This window comes from Brassica rapa, chromosome A09, assembly GCF_000309985.2.
Source record: "Brassica rapa cultivar Chiifu-401-42 chromosome A09, CAAS_Brap_v3.01, whole genome shotgun sequence".
NCBI lineage: Eukaryota > Viridiplantae > Streptophyta > Magnoliopsida > Brassicales > Brassicaceae > Brassica > Brassica rapa.
Genome location: NC_024803.2, coordinates 10,247,654 through 10,257,546, shown reverse-complemented (window position 1 = coordinate 10,257,546; position 9,893 = coordinate 10,247,654). Strand labels below are relative to the sequence as shown.

Here is a 9,893-nt window from a genome sequence, read left to right as displayed (position 1 = left end):
TTTTTATATTTATTGACGTGCTCCCCAAGAAAAATTAGTCACATAATTGGCTAAAACCAAGTGCTTAATTTTCTGGATATTTACTAAGGTTTAGGAAATTTCTTAATACATATTAAATATAATGATTTTTGTATAAACCCGGGCGTAGCCCGGGCAAAATCTCTAGTAATTAATAAGAAATTTCAGGGGTAGATTCATAATAAGTATTCTGCTTTAATAGTATAGATGGTATCAACACTCTCGAGACTACAAATATCTGGCTAAACATTTGCACAACAAATAATTTTTGAGAAAGAACAAGTAAAAACAAAATTTTCCATAGCAAAGCTTCCCGCAAGGTTGATCGATAATTTCCTGGTAATAACTCCCAGACTCTTTATGAGTCAAATCATAGTTTTTCATTTTTTTTTTTTTGTGAATCTTTTTCTTTTTTTTTTGCTAAATTATAAATATCATTAATGAAAATGAAGGTTTGGTTACAAGTTTAACTTGAAACCACAATCTGCTCAAAAGCTGATTTGATCCTAGAGACCGCAAAAAAAATTAAAAAACCTCTAGGATACACAAGGATCAATTTCAAACTTCTAACAAGAGAACTTGAAATCAATAGTCAATAAGATCAAGTATAACAACAATATAATTACCCTAATCAAAGCACTTCTTGCTGCATCTGAAACAAATCGGAGGAAGCAAGAGTATAGCCGGGGGAAGTTTAGTCGAAAACTCACCGAAGTGGCTCCAAGCAGGCATCGACGGAGGCGCCTGGCTTACGCCCCGGAGCTCCGCTGGAGGAGGACGTCAACCAACAAATCCTAGCTATCTCGGTTGGGAGACAAAAGTTAGTTTTCTCGGCTAACTTATTTTATAATTATTTTATTTTATTTTGTTTTGATGAATTTTCGAAGGACTAAATTAGTTTTCAATTTGCTGGCACATGATTCTTCGTTGTGGTCGTGGTAATTCATGGAAGGGAAGTACGAAGATCAACATAAGAAGCAACTCAAGAAAAAACAATATGTTGTGATAACAAGAAGATAGAAAATGGGGATTAAGAAAATCAAGTGGTAGAAGAAACGAGGACTCATGTCTACCTCTGTATCAAGATCTAACTTCAGGTTGGTCTTCTTATTTTTGTATGGTGGTATTATTTTTTGGATCAACATACGTTTTTTGTATCTTTTTTTTTGTAGATTTTCTCAGAAACAAAAACTTTAGGATAAATATAGCATTGACAATGAAAAAAAAAAGCAAGATAGAAAACAGAAATATATTTTGGGTTGGTTGTGTGATCGTGGTTTTTTAGGAATTTGGTTATGTTCTTACTTTCTCAAACATTTTTTCTCAGAATTAAAAAAAAAGGAAACAGAAATATATATATATATATATATATATAAGTAAAGAGCAAAAATACCTCAATTATCTACAAATTAAAGTTAATATTTTAATTATTTTTTTAATATTTTAATTATATTTGTGCTAGATCTATACTTTCCCTTAGTTTTCATATTTAATGATTTTGAATTAAGCGGATCAATATTTTACATGCACTTTGGATCCATATTAGGCTGTTATAAGTTATAAATATATTTTAGAAAAACAATTGTCTACCAATAACTCTCAAAATAACATTTATATTCACTAGAATTTGTAATTTATGTTATATAATAATAATAAAAAAAGAATAATGTCCGTGGGTATGCACGGGAGCTAATACTAGTTTTTTCTAATAAATTTTAATCAACAAACCAGGCCGGTTAAAAACCTGACGGAGATATGTCCGAATACGTTTCAGTTAATGGGGTTCCGGATCTTCGATTGTCGTGTTGGTTTACGATGTGATATCATATCGCCGTCGTGGCGACGCCGCAGTGGACACACAAGAAAATGAAGAAGACAAAGAAGAGGATGAGAGACAGAGCAAATCAAGGATTATCAATTAACAGAAACGGTTAACAGATTCGCTGGAGTTGTGTGGGGACACAAGGAGAGATCGAAGAGGAAGAGGACAGATGAAGGAGGAGATGGTGAGAAGTGGAGGAAGAGAGTGTGAGCTGTAGCTTCTGAGATTATATCTTTTGCCGAGAGAGTAATGGGGATGGAGAAGAAGAAGAAGATGGAGTTTGCTAAAGAGACTGATGAGTGGATATCATAATTTCACTTGTGGTCCCATCCACAACTCTATTCCAACCATTGATGAGTAACTAAATTCCTGTTGATCGCTTGTTGTTCAAGTGTTTTACTTTGCTTTGTGTAAGAAGCTGAGAGAGAGTTCTTGTTTGTTTCTCAGGTTTCAATGTTGAAACTGTGAAATACAAGTTAAATTCCGGTTACAAGTTTGATTCAACCAAAAGTTTTCTAATTCAAACATTACAAGTCTAAATTCACTAGCCCACTTAACCGACACAATCTGCTAGACTACTCCGGAATCTTTAGAAAGTCATTCCCTGTTCTCAGCCGTTGTTGATGTTTACCACATGAATGTGGAGTTTACCTTGTTGCTTCAGATGCCGGACTTCTATTGACATCACAAGAGTATCTAGGTATTGATAATATCTTCAAACTTGTAACTTGACTGATCATGAAACTCTAGATTCGATGATTAGAGGAAGAGAGATAGCAAACCTTGCGGGAGCCTCCTGAACCATACTAATCGAGGAACGTAGAGGAACAGACACCATAAACTGCAAGCAGCACAGACGCCACACAACCTTCGACAAGGCGAAATAATAGTTTCCGTCTAATATTTAACGTGAGAGTTCTGTTGCGAAAAATTATTTTACAAAATAATAGTATAGATATAGGTATTATCTTTTTCCTTCAAATCATTGACATTTTTTAGTTGATTGATAGTTAGATCTCTAAAAGGTATTAATTAAAAGGATCAGTGTATTTTGGTAGATACTAAAAGATTTGGGGTAGTATGTAGTTAATTAGTAAAAGATATTTAGGTTTGCGATATTTTAGTAAATATCGAACTAGTTGGATTGTTATTGTAAATATTCTTGAGGCAATTTTGTCTATCCCAATTTTTCGAATCAAAGATTAAATTTTACGAAAACGAAAATAAAACTGGCAACACATCTCTCTCTTTCCATCACCGCGCCCTCAGATGTGAGCCTCCGCCGGGTTCCGATATGGTGTCCTCCTCCGCTGTCCCTTCCCTCTTATCCGTCGTCGCATGCGTCTTACTTTTTCTCTCTCCAGCTTCGGCCTCCGAGTCAGATCACAAGGTTAGATTTGAATCTCTGTCATCTTTCTTTCTTAGCTTGTAGCTTGATTCGAGCTTGATCTCGCTGCTGCATGTTTGTTTTTTTGGCTTGGATCTGTTGTTTTGGGGATCGGAGGCTCGATCCAGCTGGTTCTACACTGTGTTGTTTTAGCAGCAGCATTATGGATTAGGTTGATATGAAATGGTTTTGTTTTGGTGATAAGCTAAAAAAGCTAAGAGACCGTATCTTATATTACGACATTACGTTAAGAGACCCAACCTAAGAGACCTGCAATAAACATATTCTTAACTTGCATCCACGTACGCCTTCAACACTAAAAATGGTGGCGGCCCAGGCAACAGTGTATCATTTATGGAAGCAGAGGAATAACAGTCTACACAATGGAGTCTGTCTACCCCCTCAGACCGTCGTTAGGCTCATTGATCGCGAGGTCCGCAACGTAATCACATGAAGAAGGGGAAGAAAGCGCTTTGAAGGTCTTATGGTTCGATGGCTTTCTTAATCTTCTCTTGATCATTTGTTTCTCAATTATGTATCCCCTTGTTTTTTATCTTTTTTTGCCAAGGTGATATCTTGCAGCTATCTTGTATATCTGAACCTTCTCATATTTATATGATATTTACATTCCTAGCAAAAAAAAACATCATTTGTGACAAAAAGAAGCAGACAAAAGTAAACTAAGGACGTTGAAAGTTTGAGTTACACTGACGTAAGAACACTGGACATATGGTGATATTGTAGCATTAAGTTCCTTTGATGAGTTGCGAAGACTTTCAATTTTAAATATAACAAACAGCGGATCTTCTACAATCGAGCGAATCAATTTTTTTCCTTTGATATTTCTTCCTCAGTAAAATGTACAAGTAAATGTGATACATACCCATAAATAATTCAAACCAGTAGCTATTTTCGATGGCATCTTTGAAATGCTTGACCTTAGCTTCATCAAGTTCCAAATGACAGATCACGCTTCTGTCAACATTTTTGTGACAACCCATCCTCTCACTAGGAACCTAGGTTCACAGCGCTGTGAACCTAGGTTCCTAGTGAGAGGATGGGTTGTCACATAAAAAGTCGTCAATTGGTGACAACTCATCCTGGAGGAGTATTGTTAAAGGGTGAGAACCTGGGTTCGAGTCTCACCAACAACCTAATTATGGAGTCAGAAAGGACTCATAATGGAGGGGTTGGGATCGGTGCGCTGCAGCGCTGTGAACCTAGGTTCCTAGTGAGAGGATGGGTTGTCACAATTTTCTGGGAGTAAAAACAGACGAAGGCAATATAACTGTTGTGCAATCAAGATAACAAAAAAAACTAGCATAGAAGCTAACGTACTCAAGAACTTTATGTCTATCTGGCTGTCGATGAGCTCATTTCCACCAAGAACCTCACCAAGACCACCCCATTTGTGAATGCCGTTTTCAGTTTTGCGGCAAAATGGGAGGCTATAGTAGTTATATGTTTCTTGTGGATTATTATATGGGCCGACTTTGTTCACCCACAGAGTAACCTGCTCATTAGCTTGATACTGGAAAAAAAAAAGCAGAATATTTCATCACTTGCACATGGAAAAACATAACGGATCAAAAAAGAGGAGTAAATCAAAACCCAGAAAGAATAATAGAGTCAAATATCAAGCGTAAACATATATTGGAGATCTTGTAGTGCAACAACATCTTATAAGTTGGGAAAAAATAGTGGGTAATTCGGCATAAAATGCGGATACTAAACAACACACAACGAAGACACCAAGAAAAAACTAAAAGGGAGATTCAGTAACCGGTTGTATAAATGGTATGGAGGTACCACCAATTAGAAACTTCGCACACCCAGCTAGACAGGTGGAAGCTATCGAGATTGACGATGATGACATGCTCAAGGTAACATTCTTGATGCTACTTCTGCAGAATTGAAAAATTAGACCAACTCCAACATGTGCTTACTTTGGAGCGGAGAGTATTGACGTAGAGGAAATTGTTATGGAACACTACCATTCAACGTGTACCCATCAACCATCTGTTAATATATTTGCTTCCAGAGGAAAAGAACAGCCCTGTTTGCCTCCTGAGTTATGTTCTGATGCAGAGAGGATATTTAGAATAAATATCTTATTTATTTAGTGTTTTATTTAGAGTTTATTTATTATTAAGATAATTATCTCTAATGTTTTAGGGTTTTTATGTTTTCTTATATATATATAGTCTTTGAGGCTATGGTTTTAGGGAGTTTATGAGTTGATGATTTATTAATAAAATTGAGAGTTCTCTTTGTTGTTTTTTTGCTTTCGGTAGATCATTGGTGATCTTAACGAATTTAAGAAGATCTTTATGTTATTCTAGTTTTCCGGGTATTCTCAGAATCAACGGATCTCTAGTCCTATCCTAAAGGCTTCCGCTACATCCTAAAGGCTTCCGCTACATCATGTTCCAACTGTAGTCATGGAGTAAAGGTGTGGCTGCCATTTCTCTCACTTTCTTAATGGTTATTTCACAAAACCAAGTGGCTTTCTCATCTTGTTTGCTTTAATATCAACACAGCTAGGGCTCTGTCTTCAAGCTTCCAGCCATGTGGAACAAATGAAGGACGCGCTGCTTGCAGCTAAGAATTGAATATCAACACAGCTAAGAATTAGTTATTAGCTAAGAATGGTTTTCTCATCTTGTTTGCTTTAATATCAACACAGCTAAGAATAAGTTATTTATTTAGATTTTAACCTCGTTATTTACCCATGGAACTTTTCCAGAAGTTAATTTACCATCACCTGGGGAAGAGGAGGAGGAACAGTCAAAAGATGTTGCAGTTCCTCTTATTCTCTTTTGACTATCCTCTTGATGATTGTGTGCATAGAAAGATCCATCAGTGTTGGATGTAACTTTGGCAGTGGATCTTCCTCTCCTAGAAAATGAACAGTTAGTGTTGATATCATCAACTGCAGGAGTAATGCCAGGTCTCAGGTATGTATTATTATTTATTGAGAGATTTGTAAGAGCACACCAAGCCTGGCAACATAGGATAACAGAACAGCGTAAGTAATAAGCTAATGAATGATAAGAGGCTTCTCTGCCGAGGGAAAATCAATCGGAAAACAGAATCCAGTGCCTACAGCGACCTAAGTGTTTACTCAGATACATGAAAAGGAAGAAGATTTGCCGCAAGAAACATGCTGATGGGTTTGGATCAGTAAAAAAAAATCAATTACCATGACAAGTTTCCCCACTGTTGTTACCTTTGAAATATGTTGGTGTGCCAAAGTCTGCACATCTACAGGGATGATGTTGTAAATTGGCCTAGAAAGAGAGGCAGGAACAAGTTCTTCAGATCACTTCAGCTATATAAGACTAACTAGAGTTTCCATCAAAAGACGTAATCATGGACATCTAGCTTAGTTTTCATTAGGGGTGTTGGAAGTCACTGAAGAACGGATCCATAGATAAGACATATTTTCATATTTGCAGAATGAGAACAAGTAATGATTCAAATGATGCTGGGAAAAACGAGAGTCACAGGAATAGTGTAATTAGTTGTAGGTGATCCTCAGTAGTAACCAAACAAGTAACAGAACAGGACACAGGGATATGAAAAATCTGCAAAGCTATGGTACCTAGACTTCAAGATCTTCATCCTATTTTTATACTGGCCATAGGTCTTTGTTTATACATATGATATTTTTTTCCTTTATGAATATTTATTAGTTTATGTCCTATTAATTCATAAATTAACATGATAAACTGTTATAAATATTTTCAAAAAGTTTAAATTATAGATCAAATTATTTAAATTTGACAATTTTTTTATCAAAATATATATTTTAGTTATTGTGTTAAAGTTTTTTAAAAAATTCACATATTAGAAATATTTCAGAAAATATCTTTATAAAAATACAATTGTTTGATTAATTCTTAATTATAAATTTTTATATCTTAATTTTTAACGTTTATAATAGAGAGTGCGGCACGTGCACACATCTCTCATTCCTCGGTCGGCCCCTGAAAAAATCTATAATATTATTTTAAAATGTCTATTTAAAATTATTTATAATTTGTATAACTGAATTTATTAATATTAACATAGACTTGATTTACAAGAAACAAATAACTCAAATAGTTTAAAAATTATTTCTTATATTTTAATTATTTATATATATTATGAAAAATAAATGTTACTAACTAAAATAGGAATATTAAAATGATATTTAGATATACTAATTTTGATTCATTAAAGATACATATGTAACTGACTATTATAAAAATTAACATTACCGCGACTTGTAAGAAATTGACATTTTAAACAATATTATGGAGATATAGGATAAAATTGTCTATATTACTTTTCCTCTACATTGTTGTTTGTTGTTTCAGTTTTTCTAAATTTGTGCTTATGTTTTTCATTTTTTTCTTTATATTTTTGCTCATCTTTTTGTTTATTCTTTATATATTTTTTAAATAACAATAAAAATCAGTTTACTATTCAAATTGTTAGTAAACATATACATAATAAAATTGATGAAAATCACTAAAAACTGCTTTAGACTACTAAAACATTATTTATACATACTCACTCTTTTAGGCTTTTAGCACATACAATAAAATGGTGTGGTGCATTGCTTCTTTTAAAATACTTAATCTGAAACTGTGTACAATATAACAAAATTTTGATAAGTTTACCAATAATAATATATAAATTATTATCCAGAGCACAGTTATTTTCCTTGCTTACCAATTATAGCGAGCAAGAATTTTGTCAAGCAGAAACAAAATGAAAGCCCAAGAAATTCAGTCCCATCTATAAGATACACAGCCATATCCCTCTACCCAAAAAAATCTCTCTGTTTTTTTTTTGGTTCACAAAACGCTCTCTACGGGAGCTGAGCCGGAAGCATGTCTTCTCTCTTCGTCTCCAGTTGGTTTTGCAAGAAATATTATATTTCCATCTGTTATATTATTTAGTATCGTATACGTATATTTATTTTAATGATCATATATGAATTATTATCATATTCTATGTAATTATCTATTTTAAATTTACCCATAAACCATGCCATCATTTATAGTATATTATCTCATACTTTTTAGTAAAAATGATTGTAAAAAGAACATATGTCAAATCATTTTGCAAATAATATCTGGAAGATGTCTTAGTAGTCTAAAGCAGTTTTTAATGAAAATCACTAAAAACTGCTTTAAACATCTAAAACATCTTCTTAGATTAGGTAGCTGTTCTTTTGACCAAATCTGATTCTTAGCTGTTGTTATTATCTAATATCTTATAAATTATCAAATAAATGCTTCAAGATTTAATTAACAAAAAGACAAAATACACAACCTATAACGCCAGCCTACCATTTCAAACTTTATTCGAGTCTCATCTATATAATAGCTTCACCATCAAGACCTTAAAATCAACATCTCAAACAATTTTCAAAAAGAAAAAATAATTAGAACTAGTTTAAAAGAAGTCACTAAGGTTATAAAACATGAAGTTCACAGGAGCAATATGCATCGCACTTGTGATAGTCCTAGTTTCGTCTTTGGATCTGACCAGTGCAGCCGTGGAAGAAGAGATAAAAGTGGCATGTGTCGTAACAGAACTTATCCCATGTCTCGAATCATCAATAATCGGAGTTCACCCTTATCCAGAATGTTGTGTAACACTGAAAGCACAACAGTCGTGTCTATGTGGTTACATACAAAATCCAGTATATGGTGGGTTTTTTAAGAATGCTCACAGTGTCTTCACGGGTTGTGGTGTACCTTACCCTACTTGTTGAAGTTTTAAATATTTATAAGATAATTATTTTATATTAATAATATCAAGATATTATGTAATAATATTGTTCACAAAGTCATGGTTTAACATGATTCAGTAATCAAAATCATGATATTCATTTTGTTATATAGATCGTTTTAAATTGAAATGTCAAAAGGGTCACACACGCATACTAAACACAATATGTCCCATCATAAGGACTGAGGAGGAGGGTCCTGAGTTCTAAAATCAAGCATGGTTTTGTTAAACTAAGTTAGAATCCCAATAGCACATGGCTATATTTGTTAATCTGTCAATTTTTTTTTTTAAAGAATCAACCAGTTAAACCGGAATTCAGTTTCAGTTACAAGTTTGATTCAACCAAAAGTTTCCTAATTCAAACATTACAAGTCTAACTTTGCTCACCCACTTCACCGTCGCAATCCGCTAGACTACTCCAGAATCTTTAGAAAATCATTCCATGTTCTCAGCTGTTGATGTTTACCACATGAACGTGGAGTTTACCTTGTTGCTTCGGATGCCGGACTTCTCTTGACATCACAGGAGTATCTAGCTATTGATTATATCTTCAAACTTGTAACTTGACTGATCATGAAACTTTAGACCCGATGATTAGAGGAAGAGAGAATGAACCTTGCGGGAGCCTCCTGAACCATACTAATCGAAGAACATAGAGGATCGGACATCAAGAACCGCAAGCAGCGCATACGCCAAACAACCTCCGACAAGGCAAAAATAATTGTTCCCGTCTAACTTTTAAAGTGAGAGTTCCGTTGCGAAAAATTACTTTGCAAAAATAATAGTCTATATATAGGTATTATCCTTTTCCTTCAAATCATTGACATGTTTTAGTTGATTGATAGTTAGATCTTTAAAAGCTATTAAGAGGGCGACTGG

The 9,893-nt window shown here is 34.1% G+C and overlaps 1 long non-coding RNA gene across 1 annotated transcript; it reads right to left on the bottom strand.

The window, feature by feature from the left end:
- Window positions 1-438: 438 nt before the first annotated feature.
- On the bottom strand, window positions 439-8,417 carry LOC117127862. Its single transcript, XR_004450772.1, has 2 exons — window positions 6,457-8,417; window positions 439-6,229 (listed from the first exon to the last, which is right to left on the bottom strand). It is a non-coding gene; the product is annotated as an uncharacterized LOC117127862 (long non-coding RNA).
- Between the last annotated feature and the right edge of the window lie 1,476 nt (window positions 8,418-9,893).